This window comes from Talpa occidentalis, unplaced genomic scaffold, assembly GCF_014898055.3.
Source record: "Talpa occidentalis isolate TD23 unplaced genomic scaffold, MPIMG_talOcc4v2.1 talOcc4.16, whole genome shotgun sequence".
NCBI classification, from domain to species: domain Eukaryota; kingdom Metazoa; phylum Chordata; class Mammalia; order Eulipotyphla; family Talpidae; genus Talpa; species Talpa occidentalis.
In genome coordinates this window covers 44,994,599-45,017,785 of record NW_023601653.1, presented here as the reverse complement: position 1 = coordinate 45,017,785, position 23,187 = coordinate 44,994,599, and the positions used below count along the sequence as shown (strand labels likewise).

Genomic DNA, 23,187 nt, shown 5'->3' with positions numbered 1-23,187 from the left:
ATATACCATGAAGTCACATTGCATGAAACTTCTGACCCAGAGGGATGAGAAGGCAAAAGCTCAGGCCAGAGAAGCATTCACACATGTTCTAGAGCCTATGTGACAAAGAATTAAAATAATATATTTTTAAAAATATTTATTTATCTATGCATACAAGAGCTGGGGTACAGGCCAGAGGTGCAGGGGTGAGAGGACTCACCAGAGACAGAGTGGGGAACAGAACAGGCAGAAACACACTGACTGAAACACACTGCTGAGGGGAGCAGTGGGCAGTCAGGAGAGGTCTGCTGTGGGTTGCTCCCTGGCCAGCCAGGGATCAAACTCGTGCTGCAGAAGCTGCGGGCTGCTTCATAGTGTGATGCTTAATCCCTTGTGCCACCAGGGAGGCCCTGGAAATACCCTTTAGAGATGAGGAGGGCAAGTCTGGGTGTTTTCCTGCCTGGACTATGGTGACATTACACATAGGGCTGCCACTTCTACATGAGACACCAGAGGACAAGAACAAAATCGTCATGGAGGTGTAGAGAATCAGGACTGGACCATTCTGCAAGGATCTGATGTGTGCCTTTAGGGAGGAGTGATCCACAAGCATGTTTTGCTAAGGCCAGAACTGTTTTTTAGAACAGTGAGCATGGCCGCCATGTAGAAAATGAGAGGAGGGCAAAAGGCAGCAGAGGCAGAAAGAGCAGTTAGGAAGCTGCTAAGTGATGAAGAGCTCAAGGCTGGCTTAGATGTGATGGCACATTTCTGGGTACAGCAGGCAGTGATGTCTGAATGGCACAGAGCACATGGCCTGTTCAGGATGACGTGCTCAAGGTCAAACTGAGAACCATCTCTAAACATTCAGATGACCCAAAGAGTTAGGAAAGGAGAAGTGAGGCATCAGATGGGGCTACTGGGAAAGGGTCGAATCTAAGAGTGTGTCAGCGAGCGAGACAGGAGAGGTCTGCTGTGCCATGTGGGTATCTCTACTGCCGGCCAGCATGGAACCCACACGGCAGAGGCTGCGGACAGCTTCACAGCGCTGTGCTCAACTGCCTGAGCTACCAGGGAGGCCCCATGGGAGGGCATTTAATAAATGCTTGTCCACTGAAATTCTTCAGCAGAAAGAAAATAAAGGTGGGCTGGGTCTCAAAACTACACGAATCTGCTGAACCCCTCTGTGCTTGGATTATAAAATGGAAATGTTAGAAATCAAAGGAAGAAATTCTTAAAATAAGTAAGACCATTAAGAATTATTGATGTTGAGGAAGAACAGGAAACTCTCCAGGTTCTGTATATGATGATAATTAATCTAGTAAAGATTTCATGTATGTATATGAAATAATTATATATATACAGATATATACTACTAGTTTATAGATATCTGAAGTTTTACCTCTTATCTTTTTATCACAAATAAAATGAAATGCAAGCTTTGTCAAACTTACATGGGAGACCTAAATTTGCATGGAGCTGTTATACTAGGGCAAGGGGAAAAAATGCTTATGAAGCATTCTTAGGTTTTGAGAAAAATCAAACATCTGTAAGAATCTTCATATCTAAAAAATAAAGAACATAAAACTTACAGCCTGGTATTACATTTGTGTTTAAATTTCATTTCATAAGAAAACATTATTGTTTAAAAATATCTTGTCTATTATGAAAAGTTAAATGTATTAAAATTTTGAGTTGCCAGGCTTCCCTGGTGGTCAGTGGGTTAAGTCTGAGTGCTGTCAAGCTATCGCCAGCCACTGGGACATGGAGTTCGATAAATCAATCCCCGGCCAGGATGCTAAACCACATGGCACAGCAGACCTCTCCTGTCTCTCCTGCTGCTCCCCTCAGCAGTGGATTTCAGCAGATCCACCTGTTCTGCTCCTCATCCTATCTCTGGTGAATCTTCTCATCCTCCTGCACCTCTGGCCTACACCTGGTTCTTGTACGAATAAATAAAAATAAATCTTTAAATAATGAAATTTTGAATTGTCAGAAATTTTTATCTTCTTTCAATCAGGCAGAGTTTGGTTTTGTTAGAAATGTTTGGAATGTAACAGTCAGCCTGACGCTATTTGATATTTTCATAGTCAATGATCAGAAAATCCCCTGTGGCACACCTATTAGAATGGTCAAAGGACAGGACACCAACAACATGTATGGATGAGGAACAATGGGAACGCTCCCTCTTTGTTAGTGGGAATGCAAATACATGGTACAACCACTTTGGAAGACAGTTTGGTGGTTTCTTACAAAAAGAAAGACATACAAAGTGTTTTTATCATATAATCTAGCAATAGCATTCTTTGGTATTTGCCCAAAGGAAATGAAAACTTTTGTCTACATAAAAAACCTGGCACATGGATATTCACAGCAGCTCTACTCATAACTGCCCAAACTTGGAAGCAAGCAAGATATCCTTCAGTAGATGAATGGATAAATAAAAGTGTGGTCCATCCAGACAATGGACTATTACTCAGGACTAAAGGAAAGGAGCTATGAAGCCATGGAAAGACAGAGATGACCTCAAGTGCATATTACTAAGTGAAAGAAGCCAATCTGAAAAGGAGATGAGGGGTTAGACCTTGACAGTAAGATAGGGACAGAGACCCCAGGAGACATAAGAGGTGGGAAAAGTTAGTAACCAGAAAGGAAATCAAACACCATGTTGAAAAATCACCAATTTAGCTATATTAGGACATAAATCCTAAATAGCCAATCAAGAAATTGCACGGCCACTGCTTTCTCCTAGACCCAAAACATGAACACTGCTATAAAACACCTGACATTCCATTCCCCTAGTGGCAATCCTTTTTGGGACCCCTCCGGTGGGGAGCTGTTCTGCTCCTTATCTGTCCTTGCATAAATCTCATTGGGCCTGCTTGCTGCTGGCAGGAGCTGGCCTGTTTCTTCAAATAAAACTTCCTGCAGCTTGCTTACTGTTGTGTATGGGTTTGTTTCATTCTTTGATCCACTGGCCAGGTCAAGTCATGTTACAGATACACACTGCATGAGTCCAACACACTGGGACAAGCAAAATTGTGGAGACAGCAAAAATATCAGTGGTTACCGGGTACTGGGGGGAGGGGGTAGAATTGGAAAAGAATAGATGGGGCACAGAGCATTTTTAGGACGGGGAAATACTATGCGCGATACTGTAGTGGTGGAACCAAGTTATTATACATTTGTCCAAACCCATAGATGTACAATACTAGGAGCACATCTATAAAATTTGGATGATCACACGTGTCACACAAATGTAGACTCAGGGGCTGTAACTACTGTTCCACTCTGATGGGGCTGCTGATAATGCTGGTGTGGGTGCAGGAGGAATATGGGAATCATCCTCTCTATTTTGTTGTGAATCTAAAAGTGCTCTTGAAGAAAAGCCCTTAAATGTGCAACTAAAATCATGAAATATCTCATCCTAAAATGCATGTGTAAGTTCTCTGGAGGATATGTGAATAAGCTGTGCTTTTTAAGTTTTTAAAAGACCTGCATTGCTTATTCTCCATCATCATAAAAAATAGCCCTTGTAGCATCTCAAATAAATCTTCATGGGGAAACCAAAAGATTCTTTGCCTCAAAAACACCACTATTAAAGGAAGCCTCCCTTAAAAACAGCCTTTCTCCTGCTAGTCTTCTTTTTTAATGAATGGATATATCAGAATTAGACTTTTTGCTCTGTGGCATGACATATGGAAACAATTACAAATTACACTAAAATAAATGGCAAGTTTTTTTTTTTAATAGGCAAAAATACCTTATCCTTTAAAACAAGGTATTTTACTTTGATTTTATTTGTAATCAAAATATTTCTCTGGAAGCATTTTCTGTAGTCTTAATTACCCAATTAAACATGTTCCTCTGGGACTTCTATGTCACCGTTGCATGATAATCCTACAGATGGCAAAGGTTTAATATAGTATTAACCAAGCTATTAATTAGATACACAAGTTAAAAGACATCCAGATGAACTTAAAAGTCATTTTTTTCATACTTCTAATTGACAAAATAGCAGCTGCTTGTCTACTTACTCAGAAGAATAAGAGTCAAACTAGAATAAGCTTGTACTTTGTTACTTGTTTATATGAAATAAAAATGTTAGTCTTTTATTTAAAAAGCCACCACAGGATAAAAATGTGATTCTTAAGAAGTCAGGTCCTCTCTGATCTATGGCTATATCTATAGATCTAAAATTACAGACTATTCCAGACACTTTCATGCATGTTATCTGCAGGGCAGACTATGAACAATATAAAAGATGGTATTCATTGAGTACCTCTTCTGAAATTAATAAATGGAGCAACTATTTTGCAATTAGATGGCAAAGATGGGGAAGTTACCAGAAAGTAGAAATAAAAAAGCTTCGTAAATGTTTTTAGTTTGGAGGATTACCTATTAGGGGGGAAAGAAAAAGCAACTAAGTAATTAGCCATCTTGTCTATGTCTTATATAACATTATCTTTACAAAACGGAAATTTTTTTTTTTTAACTCTAAATACACTGAAATATCTCAGCACTACTGGAAATCAGTCTTCTCTGCTCAGTCCTAAGGAGAAAAATTCAGTTTTGAGTTCTGCTTTGTGAGTGCTGGGCTGATTCTTCAAATTCTTTAAATCCAAAGTTAAAAAAGGAAGAATTCGTTAAATTGGATTAAATTATGGATTTATATTTCTTCTTCCATTGGTAGACAGCGTTTTTCAATTTTTTAATAATGGAACACTGACAAAGAACCAGAAACTCTTCATTTTATACTTTAGAAATACCATGAACTATTCTTCCTAAATCACATTTAAGTCCCTACTTAGTCCAATATATCTTCAATGATGCTAAATTACCTAGTCAAACCTATGCTCTATTTCTTTACTTCTACACACAGGGATGAGGGAGAGCTTAGCAGTTCCTAAAGATTCCTAACATCTTCCCTAAGAATTCTCAAAACACTAGAGAAATGTGCAAAATGCCAATGTGCAAAATGCTATGTGGGTCAGCTACCTGGCTGGGGGGTCAAACTCAGGCCATAGCGGTGATAGCGCTGAGCCTTAACCCCTAGGCCACCAGGCAGGCCCCAGTAAAACAGTATTTTAACAATAGATTAAAAGAGTGATAGGCTATATCGTCACAGAAATAACAGATCAAATTCTCTAGACCTCTGATAAATGATCTTTTAAAACCATAATCCCTTCCCATCATGTAATACAAGGATTTACAAAGATAAATCAGAAAGGTTAAATATTACTATCAAAATATTAATTATATCTACCTGATTAATATAGGCCATAGTTGCTAAACGATGTCTGATGTCTTATAAATAAATTAATGTAATAACTGACATTGTTTATTTCATGATTATTTGTAATCAATTACCAAAAGTAGATGTGTTTTAATTCAGGAAGAAGAATAATGACGTTACCAATTAATATAATAACTGACATTATTAATTTTTATTTCATGATTATTTATACTAAATTACCAAAAGAGATGTGTTTTAATTCAGAAAGAAAAATAATGATGTTACCAACCCTTAATACTTTGAAATTCATACAAAACATGGAAATTTGGAGCTGATTTTCACAACAATTTAGTTATAGCTCATTTTAATTTATTCAAATATAGTTGACATGATATTTTCACATAATTTTAAATGGGCAGTTGCTAATGACTAAAATTACATCCTTGATTACAGGGAAACAGATTACTAAAAGAATGAAAAACAAAACGATATTTTTTATGTATTCATTTCTTATAACCTTACTTCTCATTTAAAATATCTATTTTCCCAGAAATGTTCATCCTTAGAAGTAAATCCTTTGGAAACAATCAGAGATATGCAAAAATATTTATGTACGTGGGTATTCAGAGAGTAATTTTAATACTGAAAAAGAAGGAGCATCTTGATCAACAAGATGGAATTCGTTAAGAACTGCTTAAATAGGGCCTCCCTGGTGGTGCAAGGGGTTAAGCACCGTACTATGAAGCAGTCCGAAGCCTCTGCAGCATGAGTTCGATACCCAGCCAGCCAGGGAGCAACCCACATGGCGAAGCAGACCTCTCCTGTCTCACCTGCTGCTCCCCTTAGCAGTGTATTTTAGTCAGTCTGCCTGTTCTGCTCCCCACTCTTTCTCTGGTGAATCTCCTCACCTCTCTGCATCTCTGGCCTGTACCCCGGCTCTTGTATGCATAAATAACTAAATCTTAAAAAAAAAGAACTGGTTAAATAGAGAATTGGTTAAATATTATATAACCAAACATAATTAAAGAACTGATTAATAAGTAATTGGTTAAAAAATACACAGCTATAGGGCCTCCCTGGTGGCGCAAGGGGTTGAGACGCAGACTATGAAGCTGTCCGCAGCCATTGCAGCACGAGTTCGATTTCTGGCCAGGGAGCTACCCGCATAGCGCAGCAGACCTCTCCTGACTTGCCTGCTGTTCCCCTCAGCAGTGTATTTTGGTTCAATCTCTGCCTGTTCTGTTCCCCACTCTCACTGGTGAATCTTCTCACCTTCCACACCTCTGGCCTGTACCCCAGTTCTTGTATGCACAAATAAATAAATCTTTTTTAAAAAACACAGCTATAAAGTGTTACTATAGATCAGTCAATACAACAGAAATAGAATCCAGTGACATTGGTAGTTTTAACTTTCCCAGTAGGGACATTCAAAAGAGCAAAAAGAAACAAGTGAAATTAATTGTTACTACTATATTCTATGTAAAGCAACATGCTTGAAATGTTTTAGCATGTAATCAATATTAAAATAATCAGATTTTAAACTTTTTCTGGTGCTGCTTTGGGGATCTCAATGCTTTCTGTGTCCCATCCCAACTCTATTGCCCAATGGAAGAGCAATGTTGCTAGCGGTTATAGCATTGAAGACTGAAGCTAAAGACAACGTTTAGACCTAGACCTAGAAAATCATTAATAATAGATTAACATTTAAGAAGAGATTATATAACATATGTACAGTATGATTCTAATTGTGTAAGCTTTAAAGATTCATGACTTGGAGGGAAAAAAACATAGAAGGATAGATACCAAAATGTGTACAATGCTATTTTGGGAAACAGTTGTTTTCTTATTTTTCTTTCTGTATTTTCTAAACTTTGACACTATACCTATGTTATGTAGACATTAATAATAATTATATTACTGTTCTCCAATCAGCATTAATTATATTTATGATGACCTCAGATGACAACTCTAAGAACTTGATCCCTGAAAAGTATCCATATCTATCTTTGTTCTGCATTTCATACTAGTAAATAAAAATTTCACTGTTCATCGAGAATAAACCACCACTATGAACAAGACATATTTTGAACATGAGCCCTAACATTGGCCCCTTAAATGTGGTGTGTGTGATTATAGTACAAGAATTGTGAATAAATTATTTCATTGCCTGTTAAATAACTTTTTGTGAAGTCCAGACAACAATCATAAATAGCCATTATTTATAAAGTTTCCATTTAAAGCACTTGGGGGAATTGTATAATAAATAGGCAATGTGACCAGCTCCTCCTTGTACTCCCAAAACCCACAAAAAAGAGAAGAAATACATAAAATGGGCAAGATGCTAAATACAGACAAAATCCACTTTGAAAAAGTGAGACTAAATTGAAATGAATGTTGTGTGCAAGGCACCCGCTTCACAAAGCAGTGATCTTACGTGCTGACTTCCTTCACTCCTTTGCACCCCATCACCCCTACCCCAGACCCCAGCACATGCACAAGCTCTCAGGACAAAACTAGCCACCTTCCTCTTTAACGTTCTCTACTAGCATTTCCCCATCACTAACTCTACACTGTCTAGACATTGCTCATTGCATCCTCAGCAAAGTTCCTGGGACCCTTAATTAGGTCCAGAAAACATTTGACATTCATTTATTTTATTGAGAAATTTTATTGAAGTCTTACTTGCAAAGTTAGGCTGACAGCTAGGAGGAGAAATATACAACACAAGGAGAATTGCAGAAGATGATAAGGGCAATCAAAGAAAAGGTGCACTGAAAGACAATCATAGATGGGGGTTTGGGGGCAGGTGATCAGGAGAGGCTACTCTAGGGACAGTGGACTAATCCCACTGATGATGGGACCTGAAGGATGGGCAGCAGCAAGTGGAAAGTAGCAAGTGCCTGTCTGCAGGGGTGTGAATGCCGGTGCCGGGTGGATGTGCATACAGGTGAATTCAAGAGGTCTAGGGTTGCCTGGGCTCTGGTAAGGGAGGGGAGATCACTGGAGACCTCTCAGTCTAACAGAAGGGCCAGCAAGTATGTGGGCCACAGCTTTTATTACCAACAGTAATGCAAGAGATAAAGTGTTTCAAGCATTCTTGATGACTCAGGTATATGCAAGGAGCTTTACACATAATAATGGATTCATTCCTTACAGCAGCCCTTTGCGGGAGATAGTATTAACCACCTGAAAAGTCAATCACTTATCTAAGGTGATACGAGTTGTAAAGGACAGAGCAGGACCTGCAGATACCGAGTGAGAGAACTCACTCCTTCACTAGGCTGATTCTCTTCCCAAGTTTTTCACCCTGATGGTCTCTGCCTGAAGATTTATGGGGAAAGGCACAATATTTTGAAAGAAGACAGTGGATGGGCCTCCCTGTGGCCTAGGGTTTAAGGGTCAGCACTATTACAGCTACAGCCTGAGTTCGTTCCCCAGCCAGGGAGCTGACCCACATGGCACAGCAGACCTCTCCTGGCTCATCTGCTGCTCCCCTCAGCAGTGGGTTTCAGTTGATCCACCTGTTCTGCTCCCCACTCTGTCTCTGGGGAATCCTCTCACCCGCTGTACTGCTGGCCTACACCCCAGTTTTTCTACACACACACACACACATACACACACACACAGACAGTGGAGAAAAAGAAACAAAGAAAAACAAATGAGATGTATATTGCTAAAAGAATAAACCTACCTTCTGGACATTAAAGTGCAAATTCACTCATGTCTAAACCATGGAGACCAGGACAAAGAAATCTGTGTAGCATGCCGCTGTAGGTATGTCTGTGGTTTTGTCTTCCTGAATCAATTTTCCTGGTAAAAGCATTTTTCTCTTAGGGAAGCTATAGCTCAGCCACTCTTAGCTGATGGTGGTTTTGGTGGAACAGACCCTACTCAGATCTTCGGGGTTGTACACACAACCCTCTAAACCTAGGCATCAGCTCATTCCATTTCCTTTGCCAGTAATTAGCTCAGAGATCATATCGGCACAATGGCCTATGAACTCGATTCTGGGACATTTCTGAATCATTGAGAAAGATGTGAAGTTGCAGCTGCTGTGAGCTGCATGCTGGACCACATGCCTGAGAGATGAAGTCAGGACAGGGAAAAACTTGCCTGAAGCTGAAGACAGGGGGACCTGACAAATTATTGAGCACGTGGAGTCAACACACTAGAAGGAGATTTATTCTCAGACTTTTCAGTTACATGAAACAACAGACTCCCTTTGTCAGAAAAGTTATTTTGAGTTGGACTGTCCATCAGGAGAGAGCTGGTATCAGTCAGAGCAAACTAGACAACGATGAAGGTCAAAGTAAGATCAGTAAGATCAGTATTAGCCAAAATGGCAGAAAGGTGGACTGAAAGATCCTAAATTAGATGTCCACTGAGTTAGAGTGAAATGGCTCTCCTTATTTGGGAGGAGCAGCCCCAAAGTAGAAAGTGCAACTTTGAAAGGCATGTGCACACAGCCAGCAGTCAACAGTCACTGGCTGTTTTCAGTGCACTGGACTCGGTACTGGGTGCAGGAATATAATGAAGCAGACACAGCTCCAGCCCCACTCAGAGCTCAGGGGCTGCTCTGAAGGGCAAAGGAAGGAAGCATGGTTAGCATACCTACTGCATAATTTACCTACAAACGAACACGGTGCAGTAAAAGCAGCACTTGATTAAAAAGAAAAGTCTTGGTGCTCTGGTCTAGACATAATTATCTTCCACGGAACTCTATAATGAAAGGCCAAATGTGCAGAGGCCAAAAGATAAGGATCCGAAAGATGACAGATCAGCATTACGACGAGCAGTAGTTATGGGCAGGAAGGCTTAGAACTTGAACTGCAGAAGTCTAAGTGGACTCAGCTCTCTTTGCAGAAATTTCCAAAAGTTGCTACAGGAAGAGTTCAAGCCAGCAAGTCAAGGTGTATTGCAAGGAGGGGCACCATAAGAAGGGGCCAGAATAAAAAAATGTCCCCCAAAGAAGTAGTACAGCAGCTCCCTGAGCTCTGCACTCGCCAGCTCTTGAGCCCTGTAGCTCATCTCTCTCCTTGCCAGTTACTGGCTTTTCCCAGATCATTTCTAAATCCAACGAGACTGGATATTAACAGCCCTCCCAAACTTAAGATCCAGTGCCCCAGACTTAACAAGAGGCTCCTGGGTTCTGGTTTCTCATGTTCTTATGTGCCTGGTCTTCAGAATTGGATTTTTTCTTTGGCTCCTGCTTAGTTTCTCTTGTCTGATCCCCAAATACCTCCTCACCCTCCTTCCTGAGATCCCCAACTCTGCTCACCCGGCTGAAAAGCCACCAGCCCCCGCGGGACATCTGATGCCAAGGTTGCCTCAAGTGTCCCTGAGCTTATCACTTGTCTCCTACCTCCTCCCACTGCTCTTGCCCACTCTTTCATCTCTCAGGTCCTTTCCTTGCTTGACGTGTAGTGTGCAGGTTTTTTTCCCAATTTGCTATGAAGACTCATTAAGTTTCAGGCTTCAATCACAGAGGATTTAATCCATCTTTGCAGCGGGTGGGGTATGGGTAAGTATACATATAATTAGCTATGCTCTTAAATTAACTGGTAAAACTTCATGTAATCCACCTTATAGGGTTGTTTTGGTTCTTCTCAATTCTGATGTTTACAAAAATCCCAACATAGGATCCTATTAGGTGTTAGTAAATCAAAACTCCTCACTCAACACAAATATGCCTACTGAATTACCTCAGCACTGCTCTATTATTTATTTTATTTTTGCATAGAAGAACTGGAGTGTTGGCTAGAGGTGTAGGGGGTGAGAGGATTCACCAGAGACAGAGTTGGAAGAAGAACAGACAGACTGAAATACTTGCAAAGGAGGGCAGCAGCCAAGACAGGAGAGGTCTGCTGCGCCCTATGTGGGTCAGCTCCCTGGCCAGGGATCGAACTCAGCCCACAGTGGTGACAGCACTGAGCATTAACCCCTAGGCCACCAGGGAGGCCCATGGTGAAACATTTGTAGAACAAATCTACCAAAGAACAAAAAACAAAACAAAGACCAATGAGACAGTATAATCTATAGACTAGATCAAACAGACTTGAATACTAATTTTGTTTGTTTAGTGGAGTATTCATTTAACCATCATGTTCATATACTCATTCAACAAGTATTTAGCGACTATTTACTGTGCATCAGATAGTGATTTGGCCTTGGGGATAGCAGGGAAGGACACATTTTCTGCATATTTCTGTTCTCGTGGGTGGATCCACCACTTAGTAAATGCAACTTTCCTTCCTGCCCGGACAACTCTGCTTAGTACATATTCTTCAATGGTGTGTCCAACTCAAAACTCAATTGTTCAAAGAAGTGTTCCTGTAATAGTAATATCAATAAGCTGAGATAATCTCATTTAACCCATCATCTACAGAGGGGAAGCAAAGTTAAAATGGCTTCCTCAAGGTGGTCTACATAGTTACTGTCTATGTTGAAAAAAGGACTAAATTTTTGACTTCTTAACCCAGTGCTCTTTCTTCTATTGCACTAATATGGCAGTCACTATCCCATGTGGCTATTTAAATCTAGATTTACAGTTGAAAAGCCAGTACTTCAGCCGTGCTAGCTACATTTTAAGTGCTCAATAGCCCCTTAAGAGTGGTGGCTGTCATACTAGACAGTGAAGTAAATAGACTATTTCGATCACTATAGAAAGTTCCAAAAGGCTGTGCTGCGGGGTCTAAACACACTGTTTGCATCATTCTTGCTCAGCATTTCTTAAACTTTAATATGCATAGTATTTACCTGAGGGTCTTGGTTAAAATAATGATTCTAACATCGTAGATTGGGGATGGCACCTGAGATTCTATTATCCTAACAGATTCTGAGCAACAGAACTAACTGCTTCTTGTTCGAGGGCCACCCTTGGGGTTTGGAGTACAAAGATTCTAGCCCATCACTGTAGTTAACACAGCAAGATTTAGTGCCCTAGTAATTTAATGTGTATGATTTTTTTTTCTCTTCCCTATTAGATTTTAGGCTCTTTAGGATGTAGAACTACATGTTATTCTTACCTCCCTCATCACAGATTGTACAGTGTAGGGAAACATGGCTAGTAATTTTCTCTATCTATAGGTGCATTACACTTGATGCAAAGTGTTGCAAAATTATAGTTTCTTTTTCTTTAAAAAAAACACTGGGTCTTTCACCAAACCACCTATTGCCTTCAATTTCCAAAAGTGAGATACTGACTAGCAGTACTGTTAATGCAAAAAAAAATTCAAGAAAAAAAGGAAATTAATCCTATTTAAGGGCTTTAAAATGAATTGTAAATTTTACTTTTACAATTCATTAAATGAATTAAGTAATAATTTATTTATTTAAAATAATTTCAGGATATAAAGTGTTTCCTTGACAGCTGGAGGAATGTTAGTCTCCTGAAAGTATAAATAATATCCAAGCTCTGTCCTAAAATTAGAAAATGACTAACATATTTACAAAAATAATACAAATTTTATCAGTGTCTATGACTGAGACTTTACGTCCTACCCTGAAATAGAGAGAAGCCCTTTTTTATGGGACAGCTGGCAGCTGTCCTGATATAAACAGGCACCTCTGTAATCCTGATCATAGTTTTCCATCAGCAATTTCCATTTTTTTCCCAGAAATTTCAGTGGTTACTATTTGCAATCAGTTATTAATTAAAAACTTGCAGTTCAGTTTAAAAGGTCAGTCATTTTGTATTTAAACCTCACATATTTATGCATTAAGTCTTTAAAGAAATGAGTCCTTTGTGCCTTCTTAAATGTATTCCTTACAAAGCAACAAGAAAAAAAAAAGTTTTATTAATGTACAAAACTGAAAGAAATGTCAAGTATGCTAGAGTTCTGGTTTTGATTTTGGACTTCAGAGAAAGTTAAAGAAGCAGTGGAACAGAGCCCTTTAATTACAATCCAATGTCCAAGAGAAAAATATCTGATATCTCTTCCAGTTGGCATTCAAGCTGGTGTGAAGGAAAATCAAGTACGATTAGTATGACATAGAGTTATTCCACCTAGTCACGTTCATTAGGAATTATACTGTGTGTACATCATGAATCTCTGGTTTTGTTTAAGATCTTGTTTGACATATTAAAAGATGGAAAAGTTTCATGAGTTAAATCAAAACTTTTATTTATGCAACACATCCTAAGTCAATGAAAGTTTGTGCTAAGATTCCTCCAACTCCCACTTCATTTCGGGCTTGGGAACTCAGTGACAGCCTAAGTTTTTCCCCAGGGGAGAGTAAATAGCTCTGAAAGCAAGATGGCAGCAATGTGATGGTTGAGAGTTTGCGCCTGGAGTCACATCCTGAACTCCAATGTTCCACTTGACCTCCTCATCATGCTGACTTCAGGAAAATTAGCTATTACTTTAGGACTCAGTTTCTTGATCAGTAAAATGGGGATGACAGTAGGACTGTAGGGAATATTAAATGCAATACTAGCTATATAGCACTTACACGGTAAGCAAGTATTTAGCACACGGGAAGCTTTACATGAGAATTAATTATTCCTATTAGATCTGAAAGGGAGTTATCATTGCTCAGTGACCATAAAATATTTTATTTTCTCCTAGAATTGTCCTGGAATTCCTCTATAACACCCACTGACAGATCAAATGATTCAAAGACATTGAAACTCAATTTCAGGAAATATTAACATCCCGATAGAGTCAACAGCATAAGATGCACTCTTCCACCAGAAAACTTTTAGTCTTGGGCGTTGCTGAAGTGAGGTCCAGATAGCTCTGAACAAAGCAGAAGTTGCTAATTAAGTGCATAATTTATATTGTAGAGAGGAACATTCTGACTTATTCAGGTCACGAGGAGGCTGAGCTTTGTCCTTAATTATCTACTTTGGTTTTTGTTAATACAAGAATCATGCCAACTCCTTGCTTCTCTCACTGAGTGCAGAATGGACTGAGATGGGACAAGAACCATTTTCCTCTTTGGCAACAAGGGACAGCGGTCCCAGCAATGCCAGTCTCCTATCATCAACCTGTGATTCAGCAGTCAGGTGAGAAGAAACAGGAAGTGCACATTCCTGACATCTGCTCCACCTTTCTCTAAAGGGAAAGTAGCTTTCGTATTGGTGTTTAAGATGCTGATGACAACGCTACCCAGTAACAAGGAACCCACACCCCCCACAAGCTGGAAGGTGCCGGGTGCCTGGAGTAAGGAAGAGACACAGGCTTGAAACTTCACATTCATACAGCAACTATCACGTACTTGAAAGTCATTGCGTGAATGACGCAGATTTCCAAATGCATCAATCCAAACTGCACCTTAGTTGCTCATAGCAAGGATGTGCAGAATGTAGGACAAATACTTCATCTCCCAAAGTCACAGCCACTAAATTGGTGATTTGAATTTTGTTTTAATATGCTCACAGAAAACATTAAAATTCAACACATTGAAATATTTTTTAAAGGAAGATTATCCTGAAACTGATTTGAATGACTCAGCAAAACATTTTCTTCTTGCAGCCGATTTTTTTTTTTAATTAAATTCTTAACTTGCAGTGGAGGATAGATGCATTTAGAGGTAAGAATGTAGTCTTTTCTACACACTGATGAGCAAACGTTTTTGAAAATATATGGGAGACCTTTCCCGGACCTTCCCTGCAGGCTCAGAATTCAGCCTTTTGCCTTGTAGAACTTCAGTTTGATGACAAGCCAAAAAAGAAAAAAGGATGTATAAATTATGAAAACTCTGAAAAGACTCCCACCTCATTAATATGTCTCAAAACACATTGCTTAAGGGTAAAGTTAATTAAATCACAGTATACATAAATTTGAAATGGACTGGTAATCAATCACAGACAAATTTATGTTATATAGAGACATATAGTGGACATTAATAAAAGTTAAATGAAAACCAGATTCATACAATGGAAGGAACTTTTCACTTGATTTGCTGCTGACTCTATGCTATCTGGTTTTTGGTAATATTTGCAGCAAATGGAAGAATTAAAAGCTTCTTTGACTGAAGTCCTTAAAGTGATGAATCTCCCATGTAGTACTTGAGAATTTTTCTAAGGTGACTTCAAAAAGGATCACATTTTCTAATAGTGCAATAAAACTCTAAATTTACTGGCTCAATTAGGTAGTTTTGCAACTTTTCCAAGAACTCTGCTTCTCTGTTTTGTTGTCATCTGTCTTTGGGTCTTTCACTTTCATTGCATTTCAATTATTTTGCATGAAGGGAAAAGAAAAATAGAGACATTTAAAGCAGTCATTTTGATTACATGTTAACAGTTCTGATGCAATGTACCCTGAGTTTTTCTTTCTGTTTTTTTGTTTTGTTTTGTTTTGTTTTGCAATTAGCTGCAGGTTCACAGGATTCATGTATGCCCACTAACAGGAACAATCTAGAAAAAATATGACTCTATGTGGCTATTATGACCTCCATCCCTGTAGTGTTATTTCCTTTATATATCTTGCTCTTAGAATATAGAGTCTTAGAAATGTGGTCTATATATAGACAATGGAATACTACTTAGCAATCAAAAAGAGTATAGACTCATGCCATTTGCAGCAACATGATGGTGCTGGAAGGGATTACGTTCAGTGAAATAAGTCAGAAGGAAAAAGAAAAATATTGGATGGTTTCACTTATAGAAGTGAAACAGGGCTGAGGAAAATTAAAAAAAAAAACAAATTTTCAGGCAAACTATAGAACTGAGATATACTGCAGGGGAGAGGGAGGAAGTGGGATCAAAAATTGGGAGGGAAGAGAGACTATGATGATAGTTCACTGGTGATTTGGGGGTGGGTACTTTATAGGGATTACACCTGAGAGGAGAAATCAAACATCATACAAAGATGGACAATGATGTGAAAATAAAAAGTAAAAAAAAAAATAAAATAGGGGCCTCCCTGGTGGCACAGCAGTTGAGTGCTGGGTTGCGAAGCTGCCCACAGCCTCTGCAGTGCTGGTTCGATTCCCGGCTGCTCCCCGGCCACTGGCGGAGGGTCCCACATGGTGCGCAGACTCTCCTGCCGCCCACTACTCTCCTCAGCAGTGTACTTCGGTCCTTCTGCCTGCTCTGCTCCCCGCTCTGGCTCTGGTGAATTCTCTTATCCTCCCGTGCTTCTGACTGTACCCAGTGCTTGTATAAATAAATAAATAAATCTAAAAACAAAACAAAAAAACAAACAAACAAAAATAATATAGACTCTTAGAATGGGAAGGCACTTAGAAATGAGCTACTTTAAACCTCCAATTGAGGCCTCTTCCTAGCAAGTGCTAAACAGAGAAAGTGGTTTAGGGTTGAAGGACTAAAACCAGTGTCCCCATGTAGAATACAGAAAATTATACAATGAATTACTGATGTTATTTTTACGATTGAATGGGATAACATATGTGATGATAAATAATATTATTTATTTAATCAAGATGTGATCAAATAAATCATTATTTGACCAATTCCTGATTAGAAGTTAGGAACTGGATAAATCCACTCCCAAGGATTTCAGATGAACCCATTAAAGGTTACTATGTTTATAACTGACAATTTTAATTTATAAGAGAGGAAAATCAAGATTAAAATTTCACAGTGTATATTCGGCTGTCAAAAAAGTTTGAAAAACACAAAAAATACATCATGACTTTTCCAACAACACTTTATTTTTATATAAACACATATCCAATATCTTGAAATAGCTATAATATAGGAACACAAAAATATTTCTTCTGTGCTTCCTAAGCATAACTGTAACACAGAAGGTGGGGTGGAGGGGGCAAAAGTGCATGTCCACAAGGAGAATTCAATCTAGAAGGCAGAGGAGGCATCTGTTCACACCAGAATAACTGCACAAGGCAGCATAAGCTAAGAGGTGAAGAAGGGGTGCAAGATAATGAGTTCCCAGGAACATAGGCTGGTCCACGAAGTTTGGTCAAAGAGGAAAGAGGTGGAATTTGAGCCCGGCCTTAAAGGTCGGCACTTGGAGAGATGAGGAAGATTGAGGTTGTCCTCTCGTGTGGTGAGAATGTGCTGCCCTGTCCAACCTCTATCTCCAATCTAATGATGAAGATGCCAACCTAAGTCCAGAAGGTTCTGTGCTTTGGTATAAGAAGAAGAGGGAGAATTTATGTGCTTGTGGCTTTCTAGATGCTGATCCCCATGAGAAGCAGAATAAAAGTATGAGGAATTACATTAATCAAGATTTGTAGCTGTAGGGGCCTCCTTGGTGACCTAGGGGTTAAGTCTCAGCGCTAACACCACTGCGGCCTCAGTTTGATCCCCAGCCAGGGAGCTGACCCATATGGCGCAGCAGACCTCTCCTGTCTCACCTGCTGTTCCCCTCGACAGTGGATTTCAGTCAATGCGCCTATTCTGCTCTCTACTCAGTCTCTGGTGAATCTTCTCATTCCCCACACCTCTAGCTTGCACCCCAATTCTTTTACATCACACAAAAAAAAGATGTGCAGACGTCTCAGGGGCCCATTTTCCCAGGCAGGTGTGGCTGAGTTTGCTCACAGATAAGAATTATTATCCATCACACAAGCTCCAGAGGCATCCATGCTAAGGGGGCTTTTGTGAACACAAGCTAAAAACTGTAAGAAACACAAGAGGGAAACAATGGTTAAAATATGGGTTGTTATGAAGCTCCCTCAACATGGTTGTGTAAGTTTTAGGCAGAGTTCTCAAGTTAGGGCCTATTGTGATTCACGCCACATGTCTCCTGAGGGCCCAGAATCAGGTAACACCCTCATCTTCTACTTCTATTGCATCCTGACCATGTACACTTGGATGACTCTAAGGCACTCTGCTTTATGTGTGTGTGTGGGGTGTGTGTGTGTGCGTGTGTGTGTGTAAGGCAACATCCACGTTCCTTATTGCACAGAACACACACACTTCCTTTCAAAAGTCATCTCTACCAGAAACCTAAAAGTCAACATATACTCTTCTCTGTCTCCCTAGATTTTGCAATAGATAGCTCCCTAACCACCCCAGTCTGGTCTCACCTCCTCCCATCTACCATTCTCCAGACTGCTGTCCCAAGGAGTATCACCTACAGGATAACATCTTACCTCCTCTTTAGCGAAGCAGGAAAAGGCATCATTATCTGGTCCCAGCCGACCAGTCTGACCTGAGCTTCCAACAGTGTTCCCTTGAAATTTGCATTCTGGAAACATCTAATTAACTTCAAGGTCCCTCGACCTACCCAGCTTTGGGGCCTCCGTGCCTGGCACCAATGCTTTCCTCCTCACCACACTGACAGCTTGGAAGATTTCTCCATTCTCTTCTAGCCTTAGCTTAGATATGACCTGTGTTGATTCTTTCTTGGCCCCACATGCTGAGCTGTGGCCTGTCCATGCATCCTATGGAATGACAATGGTTTACAACGTCTTTCTACCCACTTTGTAAGCTCCTAGACATCAGGAACAAACCCTTCCTCTCTCCCACTCTGCCATCCCTGACACGGTAGCTCGGCCAGACAAAAATCTGTCGAGCAAATGACTAAACATTACAATGAAGAAGAGAGGCCTCAATATTAAGTGGTTAAAACCAACGAATTTTGAAGAAATTCACTGCAAACATAATTTATGTTTATTATTTTTTTTTTTCAAAAACAGCTAATGAGAGAACCTTACATCTGTCATACAATAGGATAGAAAAGCAGCATCGTATTTCTTTGAAATGGACTCTAGGGCACAACCTGAATTTATAGAGTTTTAAAACTCTTTTCAGTTCATCTTCAAACTTATCTAGAATATATATTTTTTTAAATTTTGCATAGAAGAATTGCAGTGTAGCCCAGAGGTGCAGGGAGTGAGAGGATTCCTCAGAGACACAGTGAGAGCAGAACAGGTGGGTCTACTGAAATACACTGCTGAAGGGAGCAGCGGCGAGACAGGAGAGGTCTGCTGCACCATGTGGGTCAGCTCCCTGGCCGGGGATTGAACTTAGGCTGCAGTGGGAGCTTGATAGCACTGAGACTTTAACAACCCTGTGCCACCAGGGAGGCCCTAGAATATTTTCAATCACGTCTGTCTGACCAGAACAACAAAAACAAAAAGACAAAAATTAGGAAAAAAATTTAGAACCAGTTAAGAACAGGGATTTAGCATGAACTCAGCGTTGAGAACTCTCAAAATTATGTTCAGCCCTCCATTATACAGTGGGAGACACCATGAAACTGCCAAGAGTTCCTCTTCTTTACATTTCTTGAAAAAACTGGGTGACATGCAGATCCAAGCCTGGAGTCACAGGACTGAACTCTACAATCCTCAAATTTTGAGTATTTAGTTAATTGCAATCATTTACTTTTCTTGGGAATTAATAGAAACCATCTGCTTAATGATAAAGTTGAGCTCTGCAATTATTTGAGGAAAAATGTGCTGCAGTAAGCATAAAAGAGCCTTATTGAGGAAGTCTGCTAGACATATGTATTTTTTTAAATAATTAAAGCCAATTGCATTCATTAATTTAAAAATGCTGTTGTGATCAGCTGCCTCAATTTTTTATTTATCAGGGCCATCCTGGATAATATGCACCCACGGAACCTTCAATTTTAAACTTATGTAGGTCAAATAACTATAATTCTACAGATGGTTGTGATCACACATCAGAATGTTGGGGTGATCATGAGAAAAAGTAAAGGTGGAGAAATAAATATTCACTGTGAAGACTCGATCCACTTTCTGTGTCTCATACCTGTGTGGAGCTGAGTTATTTTCCTTTTCTAGCAAACAGGAAGACTGCTGTGAGCGCTCCAAGCAAAATGCCTTTGAACTGGCCATCTCTCACAGCTCCCGGGGACCGGACGGCGGGCCTGGGGCAGATGTGAAGGGCCCCAGAGGAACAGGCAGATTGTGTTACACAGAAGCCTGCAGAAGGCGAAGAGCCCATGTCTCCTCTGAATGGCTGTAAATATTGATCCACCTGTAAAGAAGTAGGTGCCATCTCTGGTGGCAAATAAAAAAGAAGGGTGGAGGGAAGAGAAACAGCATGTTAGGGCCGACAGCTCCAAGCTGGTTGCTCTTCTCTGTGTGTGGTCCAAAGGAGGGGGAGATGTTTATTTGGACACACTCCCTTTGGAAAAGAAGCCAAGTGATGCCTGCTTTTGAAAGGGCCCAACACTGGAACATAGTTTGCTTCACAGGCAGGGAATAGACAGTCTTTAGCCAATATAATGAAAGGCCATATTTATTTGTTTATTTAATTTATTATTTTTGTGTAGAAGAACTGGGGTGTAGGCCAGAGGAGCCGGGGGGTGTGTGTGTGAGAGTATTTTTAAAAATGAGAGCATATTTATTTTTTTTAAGAAGTTGCTTCTGAACTTTATTCTTAACTCAATCCACTTGAGATCCACATTTTTTTTTTTTGCATAGAAGAGATGGGGTGTAGGCCAGAGTTGTGGGAGGTGAGAGGATTCTAGAAACAAAGTGGGGAGCAGAACAGGCAGATCTACTGAAATCCACTGCTGAGGGGAGCAGCAGGCGAGACAGGAGAGGTCTGCTGTGTCATGTGGGTCAGCTCCCTGGCTGGGGATTGACCCAGGCTTTACAGGTGACAGTGCTGAGACTTAATCCCTAGGCCACCAGGGAGGCAACCGAGACCTCATTTTAAAATCTTTGGTGAGAAGCAGTTAGTCCATACCTCCTCATTCAATAAAACCTCCCCACTCTAGTTCTGTGATGATTAACTGGTCACTGTGTTGTTCTTGCCTGACTGTATGGCCCAAGGCTAAGAAGAGAGGTCTGCAAACTCTTAGGTGGACAAGGAGCAGATGGTTAGTGATCAGAGGGGCAGGGGCTTGGTGGGTGGAACAGGAACAGGGGTGTGGTGCTCGCAATATGAATGTCTGTATGCACCCCCAGGCTCTTTGAAAAAAAAAATTTTTTTTCCCTGAACACATCCACTGTGTTATGTTACTGAAAGGCATGCGGGACCCGGAATGAGAGGGATGCAGGTGGTTCCCAGCTCAGCCGTTACTTGGGCGAGCTGCTTCGTGTCTCCTAGCTCCAGTCTCCTCGTGTGTAAAATACAGATTTTACCAGACGACCTGCACACAATGGGGTGTGAGGTACACAGCACAGCCCTCACGAGAGTGTGGACAACCTGTGTCCAAGCCCAGTTCTGCCACTTCCCCCAGGTGTCTTGGGCTGAATCCCTGGACACCTGTCTCAGTTTCCTCCTCTGAAAAATGGGTCCAATAAACACACCCACTGGGCTAAGGGGAACATTAAGTGAGCTGAGATAAAGGTCTTAGCACTGAACTGATCTGGCTGAGTGATGGGAAGACCACAAGGCCACCCATGGAAACCTCCATGTACTAAGTGCCCATTACACAGTCTCTATCAATTCTTACTGTAAAGAAATGGAAAAGGCAAATGAGTGAAAAGGGGAAAATCTAGTAATGCATAATGGGACAACTTTTAGGATTAAGTAAAGTATTATTAAAATACCAAGAGGTAGTTGGGAGAGAATTTATTCCCAAGATGACTCTAGCAATTTAATTTCCTTATTATCTTCTAAAAGGGGTCTGGTCTAGGGTGCTGATGTGATTCAAAGGTAGAAGGTGAGGCCCCAAAACAGTACACAAGTTACTCAACTTGAAACCTGTAAGACAGCAAAAGCATCACAGGAGGGGAGGCAAATTCCTATTCAAAAGGGGGAAGTTTCAAGTTAAAAAGAGATGAGAAAGTAAGTTTATGTTAATTTTTAGGGTCTAATAGAAAATGTCATGTGTATTACAGTGGTACTCATAGTCTATAGCTCTAAACTTTCTCTTTTGTGTGTGTGTAGAATAGGGGTGTAGGCCAGAGGTGCAGGGGGTATGAGGATTCCCTAGAGACAGAGTGGGGAGGAGAACAGGTGGATCCACTGAAATCCATTGCTGAGGGGAGCAGCAGGCGAGACAAGAGAGGTCTGCTGCACCTGTGTGGGTCAGCTCCCTGGACGGGGACAGGACTCAGGCTGTAGTGGTGATAGCTCTGAGACATAATCCCTAGACCACCAGGGAGACCCACTGAACTTCATTTTCAAAAGCTTAAGGCCCAAATATAAACTTATCTGGAATTAAAAACACTCTCAGTCAAATTTAAGAGAATAAAGGGATTATATAATCTGTTAATGTTAACAAATTTCAGTTCTATTTATGGTGAAGGTTTTACAACACAGAACTTTCCTCCTAATTTCTAGGTTCAAATTCCCTTCAATAACACTTTCCTTCAGGTACTTGGCAATAGTGGGTATTATTATGAAAGTTCCTCCATTTTGGGTAAAACACAGTATACCCAGAGACTTTTTACTCAAATGCCTTAGGATGCACAGTGAGATGGAGCCGTCCTTTTCAAAGCTGTTTTAGGGGAGCTGCTTTTAAAATAACTTCCATACCCTTTCAGAATATACAAAGTCTATTCGAATACAGAGCACAATGAAATACGCTTAGCTCAACTATTTATTTGCTTGGCTTTCCTTACCCACTCCCCCCTTTATAATTTTAAATCTTCCTCCTCATACATTTACCTGTGCATTGCATACCTATAAATGAGGAAGTACAAGGTAGTATTTCCAATGTTTTTTCAAACTTCAAATGACAAAAGCATAAGGTTGAAATTTTCTCATTATAGTTTAACACATAATTTTGAAATATAACAGAAATAAATTTGTAAGTTTTAAGTAGGTTATTTACTAAAGAAGAGGTTTTTATAATTGCTCCTCTAGAATCCACCTAGAGTCACCAGTATTTTTCTCTAGCACTTTCTTCATGTGGATTTATTTGTCCAGAATGATCCATCACTTCTCTCCTATTCCCAGCACATATAAACCTTCCATTATTCTAAGTGGCTGAGGGACTAATAATAATTATACTTTTCACTATTTAATCACCAAATTTGATTTTCTTTACAAATAGCCTGAGGGTAGGTCTGTAATATTATGCATCTCTTAATTCCACTATGAAGGTAAGCAAACATTTACCCCCACTCAGCTCCTGAATACAATGTGCATTCTTTTCTGCCATTCAGACATA

General features: G+C 40.1%; 1 protein-coding gene across 1 annotated transcript in view; it reads right to left on the bottom strand.

Moving 5' to 3' along the window:
* Window positions 1–23,187, bottom strand: part of PRICKLE1 (prickle planar cell polarity protein 1) — a 111,434-nt gene that overhangs the window by 60,533 nt on the left and 27,714 nt on the right. The window lies entirely within an intron of this gene.